We start from the raw sequence: 10,156 nt of genomic DNA on the forward strand, positions 1-10,156 counted from the left end.
CACAGGAACGTGTGCGCCCCGCGGTCGTGCTGCCGCCCGCAAATTGCGGGCCGCAATGCACGAACACCGTCCGTGGGACAGCCGCCGCGGATTGCAGACCCATTCACTTTAATGGGTCCGCGATCCGGCTGTTCCGCAAAAAGATAGGACATGTTCTATCTTTTTGCGGAATGGAAGTACGGGATGAAACCCCACGTTCCGTGCTTCCGTTCCTCATCTCCGGATTTGCGGACCCATTGAAGTGAATGGGTCTGCATCCGTGATGCGGAATGCACACGGAATGGTGCCCGTGTATTGCGGATCCGCAAGTGCGGTCCGCAATACGGCCACGGAGCGCACACGTTCGTGTGCAGGAGGCCTTATACAGTGTCTACATAATACATCATGACCATTGGTGACAGTTCTGACTGAGGTTTCTCTAATGGTTCCAACCCAACCTGCACCCCACCTTCATAGTCCACTGGTTCCGTATAGTGCGCCATATCAGTACAAGTGTATGGAGCACCAGAACATCCCTAATTATTTACTTGGTTGTGTTCTCTCCTTTATTTGCTGATGATGAACCTTGGAATGCTGCATATTTAATGCACTGAAACTGGGCTAATGATTTATTCTGTTACTTTGGGCTTTGCTTTGTGCATGCTGCTTGTTTCTCAGAATCCTGAATGTGATGTGTACTGCACTGAAAAAACACCGTTATATATTTTTTTGTATTCTATATCCGGTAGACGATGCCTGTGTCACAAATCAAGGCCCAATCCTGGCATCAGGAGCATTCACAAAAATGATAAAACCCCATAGCAAAACTCAGAAAAGAGCTGGCCAAACGTGCTGTATCCTTGTAAAGAAAAACACCATATTTGTGATTTCAGGATCGCCTGGGGTCTCAGAGGTCAGACCCTCCAGGATCTTAAAGTGATGGCATATCCTAGTGAGGAAGTTAACAGCCATCTTAGGCCTCATGAACACGACCGTTGTTTTATTCCGTGTCCGTTGTTCCGTTTATCGTGATTTTCTGCGGACACATTGACTTTCAATGGGTCCGTTGAAAACTCGGCTAATGCACCGTTTGTCATCCGCGTCCGTGATCCGTGGTTCCAGTCCATCAAAAAAATATAACCTGTCCTATTTTTTTCACGGAAAACGGTTCGCGGACCCATTCAAGTCAATGGGACTGTGAAAAAACGCGGAGGCACACAAGATTGTCATCCGCGTCTGTTTTTTTCCTATCATTTGCATGGCAAACTTGACTTAGACTTTTTTTTACTTTCCTTCCTGTCTGGTGGTCCTCCAAAAATAAAGGAAGACACACGGAAACAAAAACGGAAACGGAACAACGGAACCCCATTTTGCGGAACGGAACACAACAATGGTCGTGTGCATGAGGCCTTATACTGAGTATACAGGGAAAAGAAAAATAGGAGGGGGAAGGGGGGTTAATAAAGTGATTACTGGGGATGGGGTTAAAATTAAAGCACCAAATATATGTGGTAACCATAGAAGCACTGGATAACTGCAGTCAGAATAGGGGAAGAAGGAGTTAATATACCCATAGCGCATCGGCCTACTGGGAAATTTTCCTGTAGGGTCTATGTCCAGTCCGCCCCTGGGGTGTATGAAGGATTAGAGCAGATTCCATGATGCTGTAGCCTCCCGCCCTTGCACTCCATTAGGCTGACTCATGTCCTTCCACATGTCCAGCGGGCAGTCAGTGTGCCTGGGTGAGAAGCTCACCCCGGCCAGTGCGCAGCGAGGCCTAGGTTTTAATGAGAGAAGCAGGAACCCTTCGAGCAATACTGGTTGTACAGCCCTGTCTTGGAGATACAGAGTCCGTTGAGGAGAAATATTAGCATTCTGGGAATATTCAGCTTGGGCGTTGATTTTAGTGATCTACCACACCTTCGGTGGTCTCCTTGTGTACACATCTGCAGGGATGCTTTTTCCCTCGTGCACCTCAGACCGTTCCTGTGTGCCTACAAATACCAAGCTTTGCCCCTGCTTCAGTAGACACAAATCCTGCATATTAGAAATCATATTAGCAGAATATTCTAGCAATTAAAAGCTTACAGTCATGAACTGTGAAATTACAATTAGCAGACGTGTGAGCATAAAAGGTCCCTGTTATTACAAGCCTGTCGTAGTAATTGCTGATACCGTCGGTATATGGATTTCATCAGTCATCTCTTTGCAACTGTCATGACCAGCTTGCCGATCACATACGTGACGCAAAGGGAGGGAAATGGGAAGGCCCTGTCCAAGGGAGAGGGAAAGGTGGTGACCCCTAACTCACCTTGAGGCTGGCACCTGACGTCCCTAGACGGGTTTCTCACCCGTACGCCGATCACGTGCCTAAACCTGTCACGGCCACGGTTTTGGCCGTGACTCCTTGGGAGCCGCATACAGTTGCCCGCGGTTTGGGTTGTTGTGTCGGACACTGTTCCTTTAAGTTGGTGTTTTCCCTTTCCTGTGGTGCTGGAAGGGTTAACTCCCTTCCCTGTGTGTGATGTCACTGGGTGTGTCTGACCGTTGGGTGTGGCCTCTTAGGCCTATAAAGCCTCTCACTTTGGCATGGCTCAGTAGGTTGCTTCAGTCATGCTTTGCTGTTGCAGCCTCCTGTGATTTCCATCTTCTTGTAAGGGCCACCCTTCCGGTCATAAGTTCTAATACCGTGATGTGTTGTTGATGTCTTGTGTCTTTGGTTTTTGTGCAGCTATGGATGTCCTGGTCCCTGTGTGTCTTCACGTGTGTGCTGTTTACCTTTGTCTGTGTGGACAGCCTTTCCTTAGCACGGGTTCCAGTCAGCAAGGCTGAGACAGGTTTGTGTGGAACTGTTTGGTTCACCTGTCTTATCCATAGTCCTGTTTATGTACCCCCTTCTTTATGCTGCTTGGCTAGTGAGACTCCTGCTCCTCCGTGCCTAGGAGGAGTGGGTTGTCTTACCCTGCTCCTTAGCCCAGGGACCGGTCGGAGGGTATATCAGGGATCCGAGGTTCCTGCGCATGGGTCCTCTTACCATCAAGGTCGGCCCATGCAGGTAGGAGACAGGGTCAGCGTTAGGGACGCAACAGGAGGTGACCTGCTCCCTGATTCTGTGTTCCTGGCGAGTAGCGACTGGACATCTTCCTTCATCGCACGGCTGAGGATTTCCCCCATCCTCAGCCGTGACAAAACCCTGGCTTTCCCTGAGATGAGCCCTACGTAGTGAATACGGCGGTGGGAACACTAGTCCGCACCACTAACACTAAAGGGAAACACCAAGGAGAGGACAGACAATACAGACAAACATATAATCCCAGGTGGGCGACAACAGCAGACAACAAAAGCCCAACAGGGATCCGGAGGGTAACGCTCTGGAACAACAACCAGGAATCACAGCTCCAGTGGGTCAGTATAGAAGTCCAGGCAGGAAGCTCTATATCTGGCAACCAGAGAAGTGGGAGAGGGGAATATAAGGAGGTTGGGATTGCTGGACAAGAAACAGCTGAGGAGGAGAAGCTACGGATCCCTGAGTGAGCCAAAAAGGATTGCAAGGCAAACCCAGAAAGCTACCATTAAGAAACAGCACTATCTTTAGACATAGAGCGCGCAGCCACCCGCTGCGACTTCCTGACCCCGGGTATAACGGAGTCAGACGTGGCTCTTGACACCCTCGTGACAACAACGTACAAATGCCTGTGTCTTCAATGTTGTGTCCAGACTTCGTGGAATGTAGTCTGAATAGTACCATTGAGTTCTAAAAAAAAATCCAAAGAATAAAAAACTTTAAAAAACTTTAAAAAATTAGAATATAAAAAAAGATGTCATTATTGCTCTGCATTGCACAATTTTAGATACGAGACATTATCTAAACAGCATTGTCTGTGCCATCGTAGGGACACCAGTCCCAAGTATGATGTTTTTTTTCTTTCAAGAAACATGCAACCCTTTTAATATACCTAAATCCCTTATGCATGATAGTTGCTGCTAACCCGTGAAGATGTGCAATGGATGGAAAATGAAGCACTGGGGTTGTAGTCATGAAGCAGACCACCACCATCTCACCATGGAGATTGTATGTTCCGGTCTTCCATCCATCTGCAGTAGACTAGTGAGGAAGCAAGTCCATGTGTTCCGTTTTCTTAGGAATACCATGTGACCACCGCGGGTACGGGCGCTCCAGGCTAGAGCTGCCCACAGGAGTTTAACAATCGGCTACAGAGTCCTTGGAGATGGAGAAGAAATTCAGTTGGCAACATGCAGTGAATGACAACTTTAGGGACTACAACAAATGATCTTTGGACACAATTTATGCAGGAAAAAGAACAGAACACCCAAATCCTTCTTTAGTGACTCCCCCAGTGTTACATCCCCTAGGACATATGAAGCACAGAGATTATTACTACCAAGATACATAACTTTACATTTATTCACATTGAACCTCATTTGCCAAGTTGATGCCCAAGCACTCAGAGTGTTCAAGTCAACTTGTAGTATATGGACATTTTCCATACACTGTACAGTACTACATAGCTTAGTGTCATCTGTAAAAATATAAATCGTGCTATTAATCTCGTCCTCAATATCATTAATAAATAAATTAAATAATAAAAGGCCCAGCCCTGAACATTGGGGTGCACCACTTATAACCCTGGACCATTCTGAATATGAATAGTTGACCACGACTCTCTGGACACGGTCCTTCAGCCAGTTTTAAATCCAAATACAAACTATACTTTCCAAGCCAATAGACCTTACTTTACCTATTAAGCATCTATGAGGGACAGTATCAAAAGCCTTTGCAAAATCCAGAAACACTACATCCACAGCCGCCCCTCTGTCCAAGCTACTACTCACCTCCTCATAGAAACAAATCAGGGTAGTCTGACAACTTCTGTCCTTGGTAAACTGGTGCTGGCTATCATACATGATACTTAGGCCTCTTGCAAACGACCATATGGGTTTTTCAGTATTTTGCGGTCCGCAAAAAACGGATCTGCAAAAAATACGGATGACGTCCGTGTGCATTCCGTTTTTTTTTTACGGAACAGCTGGCCCCTAATAGAACTGTACTATCTGTTATGCGGACAATAATACAACATGTTCTATCTTTGAACGGAACAACGAAATATGGAAACGGAAGGCATACCTTCTGTTTTTTTGCGGATCCATTGAAATTAATTGAATACGGACCGTATATGGAACGCAAAAAAAGAAAAAAGTTGTGTGCAAGAGGCCTTATATTATTTAGTCCTCATGCACACGAACGTATTTTCTTTCCGTGTCCGTTCCGGTTTTTTTACGGACCGTATACGGAACCATTCATTTCAATGGGTCTGCAAAAAAAAACTGAAGGTACTCCGTATGCATTCTGTTTCCGTATGCCTGTATTTCCATACCGCAAAAAAATAGAACATGTCCTATTATTGTTCGCATGACAGACAAGGATAGTACTGTTCTATTAGGGGCCAGCTGTTCTGTTCTGCAAAATACGGAATGCACACGTATTCACGTGTCATCTGTATTTTTTGCGGATCCGTTTTTGCGAGCCGCAAGATACATATGGTTGAGTGCATGAGGCCTTAGGCCTCTTGCCCACGACTGTATGCCCTCCGAGATATACAGTCCGTGAGGGGGCCATATGTCCCAGAGCGGCATTGATCGTGCACACGGGAGCGCACAGCATCATAGATTACAATGATGCTGTGCACATCGGGCGGCCCGCGGGACTATTGTCCCGCACTCATATGATCATATCAGTGCAGGACAATAGTCCTGCGGGCTGCCCGACGCGCACAGCATCATTGTAATCTATGATGCTGTACACTCCCGTGCGCACGATCAATGCCGCTCCGGAACATATGGCCCCCTCACGGACCGTATATCTCGGAGGGCATACAGTCGTAGGCAAGAGGACTTACAGTCACATACTCCTGTATACAGTCCCTTAAAGAGAATGTGTCATCAGAAAATTACCTATTGTTTAAATCCCGCTTTTACGTTTAACATATTTTTAAAGAATTTTTGATGTTTTCATTTTCCATGTCAATATCTATATTTAAGCAAAAAACATAAAATCCTGCAGTTTTCGCACTGGCTACCAAGCCTAGTAGACACCACTTCTTGCTCTGTACAGATCACTTTACTGAAGTTACCTGCTCATCTGTCAGTCTAATCCTGCCTGTAATGATGCCACATTTTATGGACTTATGCCTTTTTTCAACCGTATTAACTATGTAACTATCTGTGTATAGATAAGATTTTTTCATTATTTAGCCCCCTTTGTAATTCCAACTATACGTTTTCAATATCCTAACCATCTTCACTCGTAATTGCTTCTGTCACACTCACTTTCATATCACCCCTAACACACAGACACACTCCACCGCCTTTTCTATTGGCCCTGTCTTCCTGAAGACTAAGGCTGGGTTCACACGTGCGTTGCGGGAAAAGATGCGGGTGCGTTGCGGGAACATGCATGATTTTTCCCTGCGAGTGCAAAGCGTTTTAATGCGTTTTGCACGTGCGTGAGAAAAATCTGCATGTTTGGTACCCAGACCCGGACTTCTTCACAGAAGTTCGGGTTTGGGTTAGGCGTTCTGTAGATTGTATTATTTTCACTTATAATACGGTTATAAGGGAAAATAATAGCATTCTTAATACAGAATGCTTACTAAAATAGGGATGGAGGGGCTAAAAAAAAAAATTATTAACTCACCTCATCCACTTGTTCGCGCAGCCCGGCTTCTCTTCTGTCTTCTTTGAGGAAAAGGACCTGTGGTGACATCACTGCACTCATCACATGATCCATCACCATGTGATGAGCGCAGTGACGTCACCAGAGGTCCTTTTGTAGTGTACGGGGACTGTAATGCCCGTCACTACAAAAGGGTCGCTTGGTGTGCTGTCGTCCCTCCTTAATTATGGGGAAGTTGGTATATGTCATCTTTATAAATTGTCATGTAATGTAATGCTATGTATTTCCCTGTTACTATGATACTTGCAAGTACAGGCCTGCTAGGGGTGTCATTCCAGCTTCTAGTCACTAGAGGGAGCTAGAGAGCCCTAGTTTATATAAGGCCCAGTCAGGGAAGTGAAAGGGAGTCTAGTCTAAGTGTCTGTCTAAAGCTGCAGCCTGTAGTCTGAAGCTGGAGCTTAGACTATGTCAGAGACAAGTCCAGGCCTGAAGCCTGCGGACCATGAGAGGGTATTGCAGTCCCTGTAACCGGGTTCCGAATCCAAGGAGAAGGTTCCCCTCCTGAATAGATATATATGCAGAAGCAGGAAGACCACTGTTCAGAAACTTCTAGAGTCTGAGGAAAGAGGGAGAGAGACAGAGGCAAACTCAAGAAAGCAAGAGGTACTCAATATAACAGAGGAGGTACTTTATAAAGCTAAAACCAAGGATATACGCCAGAGTTAAGGTATTGGACCTTGGAGAAGATTTGCTATGTTCCAGGATCAGTCAGAGATAGAGTGCAAGCTCCTGTACTGCAAGTCCTGTGTGTTTGACACTCTGTAGTCACCTTGCTCAATCTGTATTGCCTGCATCGACCGTATTGAAAAATCAACTGTATGCAAAGGAACTGCGCTTCCGTTAATGTCTCTATGAAAACTACTAAAGTTGGAGTTCTGTTTTAACATCACGGTGTTCCTCATTTATTCCTGCTATCAGCAAACGGCGTGCCACCGTTTAATTGGCACTGGCGTCACGAACATTTTCCTACCATCACCTGCCTATGCAGAGAGTCAGCCGTCTCAGGTTAGTGTCTATTGCACTACTACACCCAGGGACACCTTTCTACACACAACTTGAGTACGCTGCACTTTTCCTCCTGGACAGCAAAGAAGAAGACAGAAGAGAAGCCGGGCTGCGCGAACAAGTGGATGAGGTGAGTTACATTTATTTTATTTTTTTTAACCCCTCCATCCCTATTGTACTATGCATTCTGTATTAAGAATGCTATTATTTTCCTATTATAACTATGTTATAAGGGAAAATAATAATGATCGGGTCTCCATCCCGATCATCTCCTAGCAACCGTGCGTGAAAATCGCACCGCATCCGCACTTGCTTGCGGATGCTTGCGATTTTCACGCAGCCCTATTCACTTCTATGGGGCCTGCATTGCGTGAAAAACGCAGAATATAGAGCATGCTGCGATCTTCATGCAACACACAAGTGATGCGTGAAAATCACCGCTCATGTGCACAGCCCCATAGAAATAATCGGGTCCGGATTCAGTGCGGGTGCAATGAGTTCACCTCGCGCATTGTGCCCGCGCGGAAATCTCGCCCGTGTGAAAGAGGCCTAACAGCCCAGCCAGGCAGTCTGCCATGTCCCAGCCACACCAACTACGTGAATGTGTTCCTCTAGAACAGTGTTTACCAACCAGCGTGCAAATTACAACTCCCGGCATGCCTGGACAGCCTTTGGCTGTGCAGGCATGCTGGGAGGTACCATTATAAAAATTGTTGCCCTATTATACAAAATGTTGCGTAACAAATGTTGCAGTGTAGTTGTGCCCTATCTGTCGCACGACTTATTGTTGCGAGACAAATGTCGTCATGTAGACCTAGCCTAAGGGGACAGGGGTGAGTGGTTGCAATCTGTGTGCAGCAGTTCAGTATATACAGTATGCTGTATATTATATTGTAACTTACGGTTAGAATTAGGCCTCATGCACACAACCGTATATATTTTGTGGTCCGCAAAAAATATGGATGACGTCCATGTGCATTCCGTATTTTGCGGAACGGAACAGCTGGCCCCTAATAGAACAGTACTATCCTTGTCTGTAATGTGGAAAATAATGAGTGCATGAGCCCTTAGGTTGTCAGAGTAACAGACCAATCCAGTTGATGGAAACGTGCTCAGGAATGCCATCAAAGTATAAAAGATTTTGAGGAATGTGTCAACTTGTAAGAGGAGTCCAAGGTACCGCCAAATGAAGTATAAGCTGCATTATCTTGAGCACATAATCCAAAAACAAACCAGCGTTTCAGCATGCAGGCCTGTTTCAAGCCCATTTATTTATGTGGGACAGGCAGGATGGGGTTAATAACAAATTCATGCATATCTATATGTCTGTACATTCGGGGATGAGTTTCTGACAGAATAACGTAATGGCAACCATTTTTATTTACAGCATTGATTACCCCCTCCTAAACTGCTAATTAAAGGCATTTATGATTTTTTTTATACTAAAATATTTCAATTTTTTTTAAACAGAATAGAAAATATGTATAAAAAAAAAAGACCAGAAAAAAAATAAAAACAGACCCAGAACTGAACAAAATACTGAAATTGAAAAAAGACCCCAGACTAGAAAATACACAAAAAAAACAGCCCCCCCAACCCAGACAAGAAAATGTATTAAAAAAAGAAACCAGACCAGAAAAAAAAACATACAAACAGACCCAGAACAGAACAAAATATTAAAAATAAAAAAAAAAGACCCCAGACTAGAAATTACATAGAAAAAGCCCCCAACCCAGACCAGAAAATGTATAAAAAAAATAAAAAAAACCTGGACCTGAAAAAAAAAGTTACAAAAAATCAGACCCCAGATCGGAGAAAAATAAATTACAATCAGACCCCAGACCGGTGCTGCAGCATTCATATATACTTACCCTCCTATGGCTTTCCTTCAGCTCCAGGCACCCGCAGCTGCTGTACTGTGCACTGATGCTGTCCAGTCTCAGGACGTTGTCTGCACCGTCGTAGTGTCAGGGCATGGGCATTGCCCAGTTTGCACTCCCCCAGCGGCAACCCTGGACAAAAAGAGAGGGTGGATTTTAGGGGTGGATAGACAGCATAGACCCCAGAACAGTTTGCCTTGCATGCCATGATTGTTTATCACAGAAGAATCATGGTAAACACTGAACAAATCAGGTTCCAATTATGTCACCAGGACCAAAGGTGTCAGCCACGGCCTCATCCAGGTGTTCAGGCTACTGTGGGATATCTAATAACCATGCTCGGACTAACGCATAGTGGTCTGGGCAACCCCTCAGTTAGCCCCCAGGCCAAAACCGCACACACACAAGCTATGCATAGTACAGCACACTAAGGAGGAGATTTATCATCTCCCTGCGCCACTTTTTTACAAGCAGACCACATGTTGGCAACTTTTGAAACGCCACTTGCAGCAAATTTGGTCGCGAAAACTGTTTTTAC

General features: G+C 45.3%; 1 long non-coding RNA gene across 1 annotated transcript; it reads right to left on the minus strand.

Moving 5' to 3' along the window:
- Nucleotides 1-3,672: 3,672 nt before the first annotated feature.
- On the minus strand, nucleotides 3,673-9,744 carry LOC121005868. Its single transcript, XR_005779966.1, has 3 exons — nucleotides 9,610-9,744; nucleotides 4,042-4,201; nucleotides 3,673-3,733 (listed from the first exon to the last, which is right to left on the minus strand). It is a non-coding gene; the product is annotated as an uncharacterized LOC121005868 (long non-coding RNA).
- Between the last annotated feature and the right edge of the window lie 412 nt (nucleotides 9,745-10,156).

Source organism: Bufo bufo, chromosome 6, assembly GCF_905171765.1.
Source record: "Bufo bufo chromosome 6, aBufBuf1.1, whole genome shotgun sequence".
In the NCBI taxonomy this organism is placed as follows: domain Eukaryota; kingdom Metazoa; phylum Chordata; class Amphibia; order Anura; family Bufonidae; genus Bufo; species Bufo bufo.